General features: G+C 38.8%; 1 protein-coding gene and 1 long non-coding RNA gene across 2 annotated transcripts in view; one reads left to right on the forward strand and one right to left on the reverse strand.

The window, feature by feature from the left end:
- RFC3 (replication factor C subunit 3) overlaps positions 1–11,203 on the forward strand; it is a 622,442-nt gene extending 611,239 nt beyond the window's left edge. The window contains exon 9 of the mRNA XM_077973677.1: positions 11,094–11,203. The gene's annotated coding sequence lies outside the window, so the exon portion shown is untranslated. The remainder of the gene's footprint in view (positions 1–11,093) is intronic.
- LOC114673561 (uncharacterized) overlaps positions 1–17,498 on the reverse strand; it is a 617,687-nt gene that overhangs the window by 184,594 nt on the left and 415,595 nt on the right. The window lies entirely within an intron of this gene.

Below are 17,498 nucleotides of genomic sequence, written 5' to 3' on the forward strand. Positions count from 1 at the left end.
ATTGCCTGCTCAAGGGACATCAGAAGCTCACACCACCCAGGGGTGTCCTACTAGGGGAAAGGCAGAGTGAACCGTGGCTTTTGCTCTCATAAAAAGCATGCATGGAAAATTGTGGGGAAAAGGTGATTACATTTTCTTCCAGTCACAGCTTACGAGGCAAACTATGAAAAATGGGTAGGGCCGCAGGTTTTCTAAATGCACACAGACATATTCTTGCCTTCTGGGACTGTGGTCTGCATTTGAGCCAGTTGTCTATTAGTGCCCAGCCTGGAACCTCTCATGTCTTTCTGGAGTTAAGCCCTGAGGCTGCTTAGATTCACTTTTTTCCCTCCTCATGACTGTAGAAGTCAGTCTGCTTTCTTTTCACTTTTTAACTGACACTGGGCACCGCTAAACACACACACACACACACCCCCCCCAGACAAGTTATGTGACGGGCTAAAGTCTCTGCAGCTTCCTCTCTCTTTACAGTGTCAAAGATGAGCACAGGAACCCTTTCTGTTTTCAAACTTTTACTCTGATCACTTTGGAAAAACAATTATTGAGAAATCAATAATGCCACAGACTCATACAACATGTTTATCTTCTTAGTCCCCAGGCTGTCGATCCTACCTCTGTTTCGTGGCAAGACCTGGAAGGCCAGGTCAATTCCATCTATGTATCCTTTTAGATAAAGCTATCCCTGCTTCCAAGATTTTCTTCTAAGAGCTTCCCTTATTTTTTTAGGCAAAATAACACCCACGCAGGAAACAAACTTTTGGATGTCTTATACTTTCCTTGCTCTAACTTGGCAAGGAGAAAGGGTCACCAGATTAAATAATAGTATAATTTAAAAAAATATTCTTTGGTATATATCCCTTTGAGGCGTATCTTAGATAGCTGCATATTCTGGAGAAAAGAGAAAAATCACCTCGGCAAATTCAGGAATGTCCTGAGAGAAGACATGTTCTGTGTTCATAATTGGACCCAAGAAACTACCTAATTGGGGTAAAGGAGACCTGAAGGTAACACTCACAGTTTCTGATGTGGTCAGGCCATGGGAGTGGAGTTGGGCGGGGGGCTCTAGCTTCTTGGCACAGTTGCAAGCAGACAAGGAGGGCGATTTGCCTCCAAGATCATCCTCCTAAGGAAGGTCCCCCCTACCCAAGGGAGGAGCCATCTCTGGGGGAGGTTGGGAGTCATCAAGGCTGATATGCTGGGGGGTGGTTTGATCAACAGTCTCATCGTGACAGTCTGGTTTAGAATATAAACCCACCTTCTGATTCTACCACCCATCTATTTATGTCAAGGAGTCATGTCTCTCACCAACTTGGAGGACAGATTACAGGGCATCCTGAGAATCCAGAAGGATTGATGTCTGTCTTTGGTATTTCCTTGCCATTTTCTCTCCCATCTTTCCCTTATTCAATTCTTATTATGAAGGGCATATAAAAACTTTACTTTAAAAGGTTCATGGGTCATTTAATAATAAAAGTGAATAACATCTGACCGGGCGCAGCGGCTCACACCTGTAATCTCAGCACTTTGGGAGACCGAGGCGGGTGGATCACCTGAGGTCAGGAGTTCAAGACCAGCCTGGCCAACATAGGGAAACCCTGTCTCTACAAAAATACAAAAATTAACCGGGCATGATGGCATGTGCCTGTAATCCCAGCTACTCAGGAAGCTGAGGCGGGAGAATTGCTTGAATCTGGGAGGTGGAGGCTGTAGTGAGCCAAGATCATGCCATTGTACCCCAGCCTGGGTGACAGAGCGAGATACTATCTCAAAAAAAAAAAAAAAAAAAGAGAGAGAGAAAAAGAAAGAACGTGCATAATATCTAACATTTATTGAGCAACTACTATATGTCAGGTGTTATCTGTTTTACAGATATTATTGTGTCACATCATTCTCAAAAAACCTTAAGAGGTAGTTGCTATTATTATTCCAATTTATAGATGAGCCGAGCTGAGAATTTATAGATGAGATGAGCTTGGAATTCATATATGAGATGAGGAATGTTCCTCCTCTCCTCAATTACTTCATTCCTTCATTCAGATATCAAACATAGATTAAGTATCTACAATGTATAAGGCCATGACCTAAACAGTAGAGCAACAGAGATAAAAGACACAGTCTCTACCCAGAGGTAGCTTGCAGTCTAATGGGAGTTCACTGAAAAATAAATTTTACAATGTTGAATTCAATGAGATAGATGAAAGGGTACATAAGGTGCTATGATAAGAAGGAGGAGGCACACCCAGCCAAGAAGAGCGTAGGACCTAGTATCGGGTGGGAAGGGAGGTGGTGAGGAGTCAAGGATGGTTTCTCAGGGAAGGTGATTAAGGTTGAGCTGAGTCTTACAAAACAAAGAAGTGCCAGGCATTGGGAATCTGGGCCAAGGGATGAGTGACAAGCTGAAGAGATGAACTGGGAACCACATCATGAGAGACAGGTGTTATCGAGCTGAGAAACTGCGGTTATCCTAAAATTAATGGTAAGATGCAAAGCGATTTTATATTGTAAAAGATATATAACATAAATTGTACCATTTTAACCACATTTAAACATACAGTTCAGTGGTATTAAGTACATTCACATTACTGTGCAACCGACATCACTATCCATCTCCAGAGCTTTTTCACCTTTCCCAGTGGAACTCTGTGCCCATTAAAAAATAACTCCCTATTCTCGTGCTTCTCAGTTCCTGGCAAACAACATTCTACTCTCTGTCTTTACAAATGTGACCACTCTAGGTACCTCATATAACTGAAATTATAAAGTATGTATCCTTTTGTGAGTGACTTATTCACTTAGCATAACGTCCTGAAGCTTCATCCTTATTGCAGCATGCGTCTGGATTTCCTTCCCTTTTAAGGCTAAATAACATGCTTTTTTTTTTTTGTATTTTTGGTAGAAACAGGGTTTCACCATCTTGGCCAGGCTGGTCTCAAATTCCTGACCTCAAGTGATCAACCCGCCTCGGCCTCCCAGCATGCTGGGATTACAGGCATGAAGGCTGAATAATATTCTATTGCAAGCACACACTACAATTTGTTCATCCATTCATTTGTCAATGGATGCTTGGGTTACTTCCACCTGTTAACTACTGTGAGTAATGCCTCTAAGAACATGGCTGTACAAATACCAATTTGAGTCCCTACTTTCAATTCTTTTGGATATATACCCAGAAGTACAATTGCTGAATTACATGGTTATTCTGTGAATTTTTTTGAGGAACCACCATACTGTTTTCCACAGCTGCTGCATCATTTCACATTTCCAACACCAATGCACAAAGCTTCCAGTTTCTCCATATCCTTGCCAATACTTGTTATTTTCTGTCTTTTTGTTTTTTTAATAGTAGCCATCCTAATGGGTATAAGGTAATATCTCATTGTAGTTTTAATTTGCATTTCCCTAATGGTAAGTGATGATGAACATCCTTTCATGTGCTTATTTGCCATTTGTGCATCTTCTTTGAAGAAATATCTATTCAAGTCTTTTGCCCATCTGAAGTGATTTTAAATAAGGGGTGATATAATCTGATTTGTGTTTCAGAAAGAGAAGTGCAGCAAGGATTGTGGTTCAGAGGTTGCCCAGGATGGACAGGGGAAACTGGAGTCTCACTGGTGATCAGGATGGTGAGGAGAGGGTGCAGCTAGGATGTGTGGAGGGGCAGGACTCACAAGCTTGGCAATGTGGGAAGTGGAAGGGGAAGGTTGAAGGTTCTGTCCTGCCAGTGCTGGTCTCCGGGCAGCAGGCAGGGGTGCTGTCTCTGCACAAACTTTGTCCCCCTCTGTGTGGCATGAAGTCAGAGCCTCTGCAGTCTTCCCCTACTTCTACCCCTGGGTATTCTAAGGTCTGCCTCCCTTTCATTCCTAGCAGAGTTCCCACCTGTTTCCCCTTCCTCTTTCTCTTTACCTGGTCATGAATTCATGTCCTCACCTGGCCACAGATCTGCTGTTTCTGGATATCCCTGTCTGTATCACCATCCTATAGCTCTCCCAACCTGTGATTACCTCTTTTCTCATTGTTCAAGGAAAATCTGGCCCTAATGTGGTTCTAGACAAAGAAGTGGAGAAAGCAGAAAACCCACAGACCTGAGGCCACAATTAGGAGAAGATGAGAAAACAGGCATTTCGGTGTCTTTCCCTTGACTTCATGTAGCTCAATGCCCTCTCCTTCAATGAATTAATAAACATTTCTCACATGTTACTGTAATTGTTGACTTATTTATCTATTTCTCAAGAAGTTTTAAATGGCATATATATTTTTTCATATATAATGTGTATATTACGTATTTGCTGTGTGTGTGTGTGTGTGTGTGTGTGTGTGTGTACGTGCCAAAGAATGATCAAATGCAGACTAACCCACTCAGGGCCAAAATTTATACTTAAACTATGAGACAGAAAAGATTTTGTACTTCTTGCTAACAAGTGCCTTTTAATTTTCCAAAAGGCAACTTTTAGCAAATATTGTAATAAATACAACCAAGAAATCAAAGACATAAAATAAATAGTGAGAAAAATGTAATGAGGATGGCTCAGGCTTTGTGGTAATTAACACTAAGAAACAGTGTTACAACCCCATTAATGTATCTAGCTATAGGGGAACAGCACTAAATATATACTAAAATGACTCTCTGTCACTTTTTAAACCCTTTTGATTATTATTAGGTGGGGTCAAGAAAGTCATAAAGGAGAAGTATTTTATTAGGAAATTATCCATTCCATATGACGTGGTATTATCATGAAATCAGCAAGTCTTCGTTGGCAATTAAAATTTCATTATCGGAAGAAAAGTAGAACTAATAATTTTGGTTTTTCATAAAGATTTTAGCTGAGCAAGTTTTCTTCTTCTTCTTTTTTTGGATATAGCTTTACTACAGAACAGTAAAATACATTGCCAAGTTTACTTACTTGTCAATAAAAAGTGAGTTTACTTACTCATCAATAAAAAGCAAGTTTTGAAAGTAGAGTTTTTGTAGACTTGAACTTAAAAGTTGTATCCCCAACTCTTATCCCTGGGAAATGATCTAGCATCCAAGTATGAGGAAATAACCTTTTGAGTAAGAATTGACAAGGTGTTATGCTACGATTCTGGAAAACATCAACACTGCTCTCAGAAAACAGAATGTGTTCTTTCCAGCAAATAAAGTTGCAGGCTGGTAGATGACAGTTTATGGGAAAAAAGAGTTGTTTCAAACCCTCCAGCAGGATTTTACACTGAATAAGTGCCTTAAATAAAAATCACATCTGTGACATACAGTGTCACAGTTAAATCAATAATAATAGGCAATGCTGAAGTTGTATGTTTTAACCTTTGGTGAGAAACTTATCTCTGTCTTATCCTCAGTTTTACCAAAAGTTGATTTGGTTTTTTTGTTTTCAGAAGCCAATTTTGCTGCTACTTTTAAGAAAGAAAAATATATTACATGGTTAGTTTGGAATTAGGACAAGTGACAGTCCCAAGTCCCTGTTTGTGATGTACCAGTGAGTGCTAAAATAACCATCAGTGCAGTACTACTTATTACAATCACTGATTTCGAAAAAGAAAAGCCTAAAATCATTATCTTTTTTAAAAGTAGTAAAATGACAATAGGAAATGGAGAAGTGATGTGAACAGTGATTCACAGGAGAAATATAAATGATCAAGCATATGAAGAAAATATTCAACCTCTCAGTAGTAAAATAAATATATTCTAATATAATAATATGACAGCATGTTGTACATTTTTGACTCTTAGATTAGTAGATATGGCAAAAAATGATAATGTCTGGGTTTGGCAAGGTTGTTGGGAATGTACAACAATTATTATAAACTTTTTGGAAAGAAATTTGATATGTATAGCAAGAGTCTACTTGTAATCCAAAATGTATCCACTTCAGTCTCACAAAGCCTTTCCTAGGAAGCCAGTCTAAAGAAATAGAAAATTCAGCTGGGTGCGGTGGCTCACACCTGTAATCCCAAAACTTTGAGAGGCTGAGGGGGTGGATCACTTGAGGTCAGAAGTTCGAGACCAGTGTGGCCAACATGGTGAAACCCTGTTTTCACTAAAAATACAAAATTAGCCAGGCGTGTGGTGCATACCTATAACTCCAGCTACTCAGGAGACTGAGGCAGGAGAATTGTTTGAACCCGGGAGGCGGAGTTGCAGTGAGCTGATATTGTACCATTGCGCTCCAGCCTAGGCCATAGAGGGAGACTCAGTCTCAAAAATAAAATAAAATAAAATAAAATATAAAATAGAGAAATAGAAAATTGGACAAAAATTATGTACTAATAACATAAACAATCAGGTTATAAAAAATGGAAATAGTCAAAATGTTCAACAATAATGGAAAAGTAAACTGTGGTTATGCATACTATGGAATATCATTTCACTATTAAAAATGTGTGTTAATAAAATAGGGAAATCCCCATGCCACAGTGTTAGATGAAACAAAAAGGATATAAAATTAACATAACCTGATTCTTATTTTGTAAAAAGAAAGACATATTCCTATGTATGTAAAAACAATCCTAAGTTAATAAAAATTAAAGTTATTATGCATTTGCAGAGATAAGAAAAATAATGGAAAAATACATTAGAATTGTAATCATAGTTACCTCTTTCTATAGAGATAAACAAAAAGGAATCAGAAATAAATAAATCAAAATTAAATCAAAGGTCATTGTAACTTATTTTTGCACGTTTCTCTGTTTTCCAATGTTGCCGTAGTGAGCAACGTATCTAGTAATATGTATTTGGTTGCTGCTCAACTCAACTAACTTAAAAACAAAGGAAATATATTGGGTTTTAGCTCCCAATTTCTGGGATAAACTTTGTCTCAAGAGTGGCTAAAAACAGAGGCTCAGTAGAGTTTATCAGAATTCTGTTTCTCTTCTCCTAAGTTGCACTTTCTGGGTTGACTCCTCACAAAGGCTCTCCATTGAGACTTGCAGTTCTAGGGGCTATGTATTTCCAGAATCAAGGCCACATGCATAGCAAAATTCCTAAGATACATTCTGAGGGGTCTGCCTTGAGTCATGGGCTCAAAATGAACCAAGTGCATGGCAGGGGAATGCTAAGCATTAATTCACTTCCATCAAGCATTATGTTCTCCCCCGTGGACCTCCACCCAGGCCAAGTTTAATAAACATTAGGGAGAGACATATTTCCAAATAAATATCCAAGCTATTTTCGAGGAGAGCTGTAAACACACATGCTCCATACAAATACACACTATTTCTTTAATTAAGAAATAGATTTAGGCCGGGCGTGGTGGCTCACACCTGTATCCCCTGCACTTTGTAAGGCAGGTAGACAGATGGCTTGAGGCCAGGAGTTCCAGACCAGCCTGGGCAACACAGAAAGATGGACTTCACCTCTACAAAATAAAAATAAAAACAATTAGCCAGGCATGGAGGTGCACCAGTAGTCCCAGCTACCCAGAGGCTGAGGCTCAGAGGCTGAGGTGGGGGGATCCTTTGAACCCAGAAGTTTGAGGATACAGTGACTTAGCATCGCACTCCTGCACTCCAAAAGATAAAATGAAAGAAATAGATTTAACTTAATTCTTTTCAAAACCAGTGCTGCTACTCCTCCCCATTAACCCCTAATCCGTTCTTCTTTCTCACCAGTGACATTTATTCATCTGTCAACATCCTCACATGGATAGAACTGCTCAGTTTTCCAATGGCAAATGGAAATGGCTCATACACTTTAGGACTGCAAGTGATACTTCTCATGAATATTTAGAAAGAGAGACAAGGTGAAAATAATGTTTCCTCTTAGAATTCAAAGTAAAACTTTGACTGACTGAAATAAAAACTGCTTTTATCAATACCTCACTCTGGTTTTTTTGTCTTCAACTGATAGGTTAGGCCAGTTATACAAAATGATTCTATTATATCAAATTATTGTTTTGAAGCATCATTAGAGAGACAGAGAGAGAGACAAAGAGAGGGAGAATGACTCCAGGCTGTTAGTTTTATCTTGCCTAATACTACTCAGCTCTGTGACAATTTCGTATTGTAACTTTTACTGGGTTGAATGTTGGAAATTATTTCAAATATATTCTCCTAACTTATTCAATATCTGTGCGTTTTTCAGTAGTAAGAACTTTTAAAATGAAATGTGAATGTTTAAGCCTTCCTTCAGTTATCTAGGTGAGTGATTTTGATGAGTACAAGCTTACTCTGCCCCATGCAGGTAATTTATTCTTGAAAAATCACTTGTTAAGTGAATTCTCATAAGTAAAAAACATCACTACCATTAACTTTTATGAACATGGATTTATGCTAAGACAACACCAAAGCCCATTAAAGTTGGCTCAATTACTTCAACAGACATATTAGTTAAACAACCTAACAAAGTCTTTTCTCTTTATTAATTACGCCATAATATTGCTATTCACCTACTCTCATTAAGTTCTTGTGGCGCTATTATGCAATACATATTAAAGATTATTCTTACAAATAAAACATGTTGAATACTCAATGGTATATAGTTCAATCTTTATTGCAGAACAACCACAACAGAAAGACCAGAAATCTCACTGAAAACAAGAACAAGTTATTTCACACTCACCAAATAACTTGACATCCTCAGGGCATCAGATGATCTCTGCTGTAAACCACAAAACTCTAGGCCACTGAGGCAATGTAACCCATTGCAGTCCATTAAGAACTGTGAGCAAGGCTGCACGGTGCTACTGGTCTGTCCAGGTTCAGCTGCCTGTGTGAAATCCAAAATCCAAATCTGTCCTCAGAAATGCTAAGAAATGTCTCACAAGCCCAAGTTGGGGTATAGAACAAAACCAGGAAAAAAATCAAATTCATGTCATTCTACCTGATATCACATACCCAATTCCTCAATCTGAGTTTTAGATTGTTTATATGATAATCACACTAAACGATTAATGTCCTGTGTGCCTTTGGAAACAGTATCTTTTAAAGGTTTCATTTGCCTGAACTAGTTGAAGATACTTGTTTTCAGTGACTCAACAGAGAATCTCAGTTTCCCACCCTATTCTAGAACCATCACCCTATCTGAGGAATTTGTCAAACTTGAATGGCTGTGTGGGTGACTGCGTGGCAGCTGCCAAAAGTATTGTTGCCCCAAGCACCTACTTTCATTACAACCAATGACAGAAAACAACTGTGTTCTAGGGATCTTTTATGTCATCTGTATCTTCCCGTTTATTTCTTCATAACTGCAAGTTGGTTGTCAATTCTTTGTCTGGATTTATTTCTAAGGATTGTATCCTGAGAAAACACAGCCCAAGGACAAAGAACAACTCCAAAATTACAGGATGACCAACAACACCTGAATCTTTTTTCCCTTTTAAAAGAATCATGAACACAGGAAATGAGCTTTAGCCTTTATTTTTGCCTTGTCTTGAGAGACATTCAATAAGGAACTGAAAATGAAGTACGCTTCAAACTTTAAAGGCAATGATGAAATGGAAAGAAGAGGGTCCTTCAAAACTGTAGAAGCAACTTCAACCAGACTAATACTATTTCAAAGAAATGGGCCATAATAGCATCAACCGCTCCATGTTTTGTTCATTCCATCTACAGTACATCAACAGGCTTTTTCCAAAAGTGTATGGACAAAATACTTGAGTTGAGATCTGTAGCCTGAACCTAGATGGTATCTATTTGTTGTCATGGTAACTCACAGGGCGCCATCTTTAAAAGCATTGAACTCAGGAAAAATACACACTGAGAAATTTTAGCCCTAAAAGCTGTTTCCCAAAATTATCCATTATCCTATGTATCTTTGTCTGCTTAGAGCCTTGCTGTAATTTTTATTTTCATTCCAAAGCTCAAGAAACACTGAAACAAGTGAAAAATTTGTTGAAGTCCTTTATTATAGAATTTTCATAAGTTTTATGCTGGCTTTTAAACTGATGAACATTGCTCCTCTACCCCATAAATGTTTTTTCCTTTATACTGACTTTTTATTTTATTTTATTTTATTTTTTTGAGACAGAGTCTCACTCTATTGCCCAGGCTAAAGTGCAGTGGTGCAATCTTGGCTCACTGCAAGCTCCGCCTCCCGGGTTCACGCCATTCTCCTGCCTCAGCCTCCCGAGTAGCTGGGACTACAGGCGCCCACCACCACACCTGGCTAATTTTTTTTTTTTTTTTTTTTTGTATTTTTGGTAGAGACGGGGTTCACTGTGTTAGCCAGGATAGTCTTGATCTCCTGACCTTGTGATCTGCCCACCTTGGCCTCCCAAAGTGCTGGGATTACAGGCGTGAGCCACTGCACCCGGCCCTATACTGACTTTTTAAATGTAAACATTCCCCTTTTATCCATAGACACAATTTTTATTCTTATTCTCTTTATATTGGTCTGTAGCCAATGTTAAGGTGAAGGGCTTCTCCCTTACTTTGAAACTCCAAGATCTGGCTGTCAATCTATGTGCCAATATTTTGGAGAAATAATGACCTTCCCTCCTCCCTTGTAGCACTTATTTTTCCATGTCAGTCATGTAGGACTTAGGAAATTAAACCCTGGATCTTCCTTCATCTTCTCATTACCATCCGCTCCCTTTCAGCTCTATCATAAACTATTAGAAGACAGTGAGGGTGCCTTATGACTTTTCATAGCTCTAGAATTAGCAGTACTCCACACACAGGGGCACAATAAATATTTTATGACATAGAACCCAAATTTAAAGATAAATGGACTTTGGAAATGATCAAATCTACCCCATGTTTGTAAATGAAGAAAGAGAAACAAGGAGAGAGAAAGTATCCAGCCCAGGGTCATGTCCAATTAAAAACATTATTTTGAGGTCAGCAAAGAGGATGCCAGTCCCTTTTCTGCTAGTAGTACCTGGCAAAGAAGTAAAACAGAGATTCTGCATTCACAAAACCAAGTAGCTAATAGCCATTCCTGGTTTACATACCACATTAGATAGGTGGTTGTTTTGAGGTTCAAATTAACCAATATGCTGTACCTGAGAGAGTGTGTTAAGTATCATCCAAATATAAAGTATTATTAACAGGAAGGGTTTTTTTTTTTTTTTTTTTTAAGCCCACGGGAAAAGCTGAATGGAAAAAATAAATAAAAAATGTATTGGTAATAGTGAACATTATCTTGTTTTGACTTACAGGCAATATCATACCAGAAAAATGGCTGCATTTGGAAAATGAATAGCTGGAGAAAATTCTAATGAATAAGCCCAAGGCCTCCAGAAATGAGGATGAAAATAACCAGCATAAGGTAATGGCTAATCAGAAATCTAGCCTAGACACAGGGTATTACAGTTCAGATTCTCTTCCTTCTCTGAATTTCTTTGTAGTTAAGCTTTCATGGGAAACTCTGGCTGGGGAGAGTCCATGTGTGTATGTGCCAGGAAGATCCTTGTGTTCTATCAGTTCATCTGTGTCTGCAGCAGAGGCAACGGAAGGAAATGACCAAAGGGAGAGCAATACAGGCAATTAGGGATGAACCTAATACAATATGCATGGTGACTACATTGATTTGTTGTGTGTGTGTGTGTGTATGTGTGATTTAAATTCCTGATATAGTTATTAAAAAGGAAATTGACTAATAACAGCTTATAGGTATTCAAGATCCTCACAAATTACAAAGCTTACATTTTTCCAGTGAATACTCTCTACACGGCTCAGAGGTTAGAACAGGTGTTCTCATTCCTATTTACTGATGAGCCTTGGACTAGTCAGGTGATTTGTACAAAGTTAAATGCCAGGGAGCTCTGATTCCAAATTCAGGGCCTAGAGATTTTAGAGGAAGGCTATGCTTTGCTTTACTTTTGTGGGCTGCTTTTAAGACTATGTCACTTACCTGAAGGCTGTTTCATGAAGAATGGGCAGATGTAAGAAAGGAAATAAAATAGCTATTTTATAACCAGGCAATAGGAGTGGTTGAATGGATTTTTGGCTTGAAATGATAATTGGATCAAAGGAACAATACCATATGTGTCTTCTATTACCTTAAAAAATCATACCTAATTAGTGAGAGTTTCTGCAAAGGAGATGAAAGAAGAAAGAAAGAGAGAAAGGAAGGAAGGAAGGAAGGAAAGAAAGAAAGAAAAAGAAAGAAGGAAGGAAAGAAAGAAAAAGCAAGCAAGCAAGCAAGCAAGCAAGAAAGAAAGAAAAAACATATCATGTTTCGGCACCGCAGCACTGTACTAAAGCATTATCTTCTTTAATCCTCAAAACAAAACTATTAGATGAATATGATAACTTCCCTCTTATTAATGAAGAAATTGAAACTTCAAGTAGTTAAACTCATCGCAGATTGAGACTTCAGCCAGATATTGTCTGCCTACAAAGGCTATGTTTTAGTTGTTTTAATGTCGAATATATATTGTCCCCTGGTAGGAAGCAGAGAGGCAAACAGTGAACATCTTAACAGATCAAGAAGCTGAGAATGTTCAAGGGGCACATTACTACTTCATAGTGGGGAACAAAAAACAGTCCTCATTCCAGAATGGCCTTCAGATAAGAGAAATGAAGGTTCATTCTAAGACCCCCAGCCTTTGTCCCTGCCTGCATTGATAGAGAGGGGTCTTTTCAACGGCCAACTTGCAAACAATGGGATATTTCAGGTATTAGTCAAAAAGCCTGGGATTCAGTGGGGTTTCCTGTGTTGGCATGGCTGGCTCAGAGTCTGGATCTGGAAAAGGAGTTTTAATCCGTTTCTACAGGGGAGAGATACAATTGGTGTATCCATGCTTCTTGAGGCTACATCTCTCCTCAGAAGATCTGACTCATACAACTAACTGCCTCCATGAACTCTTCACACACATGTATCAAAGGAATCTCAACAATGTTATGTCCAAAATCAATTCCATGACCTTCTCAAAACACCTGATTCTCTTCCCGTGTTCCGCTTCTCAATGAATGGAAGTACATCGTCCCATACTCACAAGCCAGAGATGCAGAATTCATAACTGGTAACTTATTTTTCCTCACTCATGTCAAATGCATCATCGAGGCCATTTTTCTTCTTCTTTCTCTGCACCACAACCCTCTTGATCCAAGCAATCTCCATCTCCCACCTAGACTCTGGCCTTCTCAATGTTCTACCTATACCCATTCTCAAAGCCAAGGAAGGTCAAGTGATACCTCAGCTTAAAGCTCTTCCTCCACTGTCCTTTGCTCTCTGTAAAATGCATAACTGCTTCATGAGGTGTAAAAGGCCCTACTTTGTCACTACCTTCCCCCAACACAAACCTTCAACCTCATCTGCACCATGCCACATGGGTCTCTCCATTTGCCTCCTACCCCTTAAACTTCTATCTCACGGATTTTCCACAAGCTATTTCTTCTACAAAGATGATCTTCTGTCCCTCCTATGACTTGTCAACACCTAGTTATTCTTCAAATCTCAATGGTCCCTTCCCTGACTTCCTTAGCTAAATCAAATACCCTTATTACGGGCTTTCTTAACACTGTGTAGCTATTTGCCAGTCCCAATTAAATATAGGAATACCTCTGAGATACTACAGCTCAGTTCCAGATAACTGAAATAAAGCAAGTATTATAATAAAGTGAGTCACACACATTTTTTGGTTTTCTAGTGCATGTAAGAGTTGTGTTTACACTATTCTGTAGTCTACAAAGTGTGCAATAGCGTTATGACTAACAAAAAACAATTTACATATAATTTTAAAAGACTTCATTGCTTAAAAATACTAACAATTGTCTAAGCCTTTAGTAAGGCTTTTGTTTCGTTTTGTTTTTTGCTTGTAGAGGGTCTTGCCTAAATTTTGATGGCTACTGATGGATCAGTGTGGTAGGTGCTGAAGGCTGAGGTGGTCATGGCTAATTCTTAAAATAAGGCAACAGTGAAGTTGGCTATATCAATTGACTCTTCCTTTCATTAAAAATTTCTCTGTAGTATGTGATGCTGTTTGATAGCATTTTACCCACAGTAGAAATTCTTTCAAGGTTAGAGTCAGTCTTTTCCAACCCTGCTGCTGCTTTATCAATTAAATTTATAGTCATATTCAAAATCCTTTATTGTCATTTCAACAATGTTCATGGCATCATCACCAGGAGTAGATTTCATTTTAAGAAACCACTTTTTCGCTCTTCCATAGAGGCAATTCTTAATCCATTAAAGTTTTATTGTGAGATTGTGGTAATTCAGTTACAACTTCAAGCTCCACTTCTAATTCTATTTCTCTTGCAATTTCCACCACAACTGTAGTTACTTGCTCCATAATTCTTCCAGTAGAAGGCTGTTCCATCCACATTGAAAATCTTTTGTATAGTGTAGCCATCATCATCAACTATCTTGGCTAAATGCTCTGGATAAGGTGCTGCAGCTTCTCCATCAACGCTTGCTGCTTCACCTTGCACTTTTTTCGTTTGGAGACGGCTTCTTTCCATAAACCTCGTGAGCCAAACTCTGCTGGTTTCAGACTTCTCTTTTGTAGCCTCTTCACCTTTATCAGCCTTCAAAGAATTGAAGAGAGTCAAACCCTTGCTCTAGATTAGGCTTTGGCTTAAATGAATGTTGTGGCTGGTTTGATCGTCTGTCTAGACCACTAAAACTTTCTTCACATCAGCAATAAAGCTGCTTCACTTTTTTATAATCCATATTTCATAGGAGTGGCACTTTTAATTTCCTCTGCATTCACAACTTAGCTGTTTGGTGCAAGTGTCCTAGCTTTTTGCCAATCTTGGGCTCAACATGCCTTTCTCACTAAGTTTAATAAGTTTTCACTTTTGATTTAAGGTGAGATACTTGAAACTCTTTCTTTCACTGGAAGACCTAGGGATCATTTTAAGGTTTTTAATTGACCTAATTTTAATATGATTGTGTCTCAGGGAATAGGGAGGTCTGAGGTGAGAAAGAGAGATGAGAGAATGACTGGTCAGTGGACGAGCCTGAACATACACATTTATTAATTTCACTATCTTACATGAGTTCAGTTTCTGGCACCCCAAAACAATTACAATAATAACATCAAAGAGTACTATACACATATCACCATAACAAATATAAAAATAATGAAAAAGTTTGAAATATTGTGAGAATTACCAAAATGTGACACAGAGACACAAAGGGAGTACATGCTGTGGAAAAATGACACCAATCAACTTGCTCAATGCACAACTGCCACAAATCTTCAATTTGTAAAAGATTTCATATCTGCAAAGTGCAACAAAAATGAAGCACAACAAAACAAGGTGTGCTTGTATTTATGTGTGTGTCCATTAGGTCAACATCTGTCTCCCCAACTAACTGATAAGCTACATGATGGTAGAGTCTGTGTCAACAATGTTCACCATTGTAACCCAAACATCTATTTGGTCCCTGGCCTATTGGGTGCTTGATAAATATTTCTTTAATATCTAACTAACTATCAACCAACCAACAGAATGACTGAGTGAATGAATAAATGAATGAAAGAAAGCATCCTATTCATTGATGTGTTAATTTTCTGTGTCTTGCTAGAATTATAAAATATTAGAATCTTTATGTGGAGGCAAGCCTTGGCTCAAGTCCTTCCTCACCACTCGTCTTCTCATTGAGACCTACCCCTAACCATACTATTTAATGCTGCAGTCTCTTCATACCCCACCCACCAGCACTCCCTAAGACCCATGTCTACCTCTATTTTTTTCATTTGCCCCACCTCATAACACACTAGAGAATTGCTTATTTATCATTGTTCTAACTATGCTTTCTTAGTTTCCATATTTGTCTATTTGGCTTCCAGTCGCAGATCCAATTGTATTTACCATATTTTCTTATTTTCCATATTCTTGATGCTGTGGCATTTGCAGCCTTGCTAACTGGGGAAAGACTGTGCCTACCAGGGCTAATCGATTTTTAGAAATAGCAAAGGGCTCTCCAGATCCTGCCTTCATAGGTAAACCAGCCATTCCAAATTCCTAACAATCTCCTTCATCAAACTCACACACCAATCCAAAAATCTCCTTGCTCTAAATCAACATGTACCAGACAATAAGGAAGAAACCCTTTGCCCCAAAACCCACCAGAATCATTCGTACTAACCAATCCTAAAGCAATTCTGCATTCCAGAATGTCTTGCCTTTCTCACAAAAAACACAATAAAAACAGTAACTTTGCCACTCCTTTCTGCCTCGTGCTCCACACCAATACTTCCCAATGTGGCCCTTCATGGTGTGACATGCGCTCTCCTCTTGAAGGGCCACATTTTTTAAATCTTTGGAGACAGAGTTACAGTCTGTCAGCCAGGTTGGAGTGGAGTGATGTGATCACAGCTCACTGTAACCTGGACCTCGTGGGCTCAAGCAATTGTCCTGCCTCAGCCTGCTATATAGCTGGAGCTACAGGCATCCATTATCTTATGAAACTAATGTTTTGTTTTTAAATATTTTCTTGTAGAGATGGGGGTCTTGTCCAGGCTGTTCTCAAACTCCTGGGCTCAAGCCATCCTTCCATCTTGGCCTCCAAAAGTGCTGAGATAAAAGGTGTCAGCCACCATACCTGGCCATAAATTCTTATTTCAATGGCTTTAGTCTCTCCTCATTATCATTCAGTCACCTCTATGTGTTAAAATACCATAAAATCCTACAGGTACAATTGAGGTAATCACATTATTGTTTATCCCCTGATGTCTTCCCATCCATCCACTATCAATGGAAAGCAAACTTCATAAGGGCAGGGACCCATATTTTGTTTTATTCCACTTCTGGGTAGCTAGAGCAGCGCCTGGCACGTAGAACTTTAATAAATACAAGTTGAGTGAATGAATAAGTGTTCCTGGTCTCAATTCTGGCACACTATCATTTCAGACCTTGAGACTGCCCTGAGACAGAAATTTTCTTACACCCCCATCATATCTCTAGGCCCTCTCTCACTATCTAGCATTTGGTTAAAAGCTCAGTGATTGTTTGGTCTGATTTTGTTAGTCTATAGCATTTTGTCTAAGTTTTGCTGGTCCCTAGAGCTCTCAGGCTAGCCCCTTGAGTTCTTGGGCTACCAAAAGCTTCTGTTCTCAGTGGCAAGGACTCCTATTTAAGTGGCAAGAACCTCTTAAGAGGTTCTCCAACCACAGAGTATATAAGGCATGACCAATGGAGAGCTGGGGACCTGGGTCCATTGCCTCCCCTCCATCCCTAACTATGGTGCCCTTGAGCAAGTAAATTGATCATCGTGGAAGCATTCAGTACTATCTTCATGAGTGTGAAGTGTAGGGAAGACAGATACACAGCCTTTAATGTCTTCAATATGGATTACATTAAGACTCAACTAGATGGCTTCTCAAGATCTCTGTGAAGTTTATGAGTTCACAGTCCATCTTATAGTCACCAAACATGATTTCAACTTTTCAGTCTCATTACTCTTCCCAGTTATCCTTCTGAATGATAAGGCAGAGTTCAGTACTTAATCTTTACTTTTGAGGGCTGTAGACATATGGCAAGCTGTGCAAAACTCATTATTGAGATGACATTGATTGAACTTCTATTTAGTTACTATGTTCTTAAAATATGTTTTAGAGCCCAAATTTTGTAAGTTCACTTTCTTCTCATGTGTGCAAATTTGGCCT

Source organism: Macaca mulatta, chromosome 17 (assembly GCF_049350105.2).
Source record: "Macaca mulatta isolate MMU2019108-1 chromosome 17, T2T-MMU8v2.0, whole genome shotgun sequence".
NCBI lineage: Eukaryota > Metazoa > Chordata > Mammalia > Primates > Cercopithecidae > Macaca > Macaca mulatta.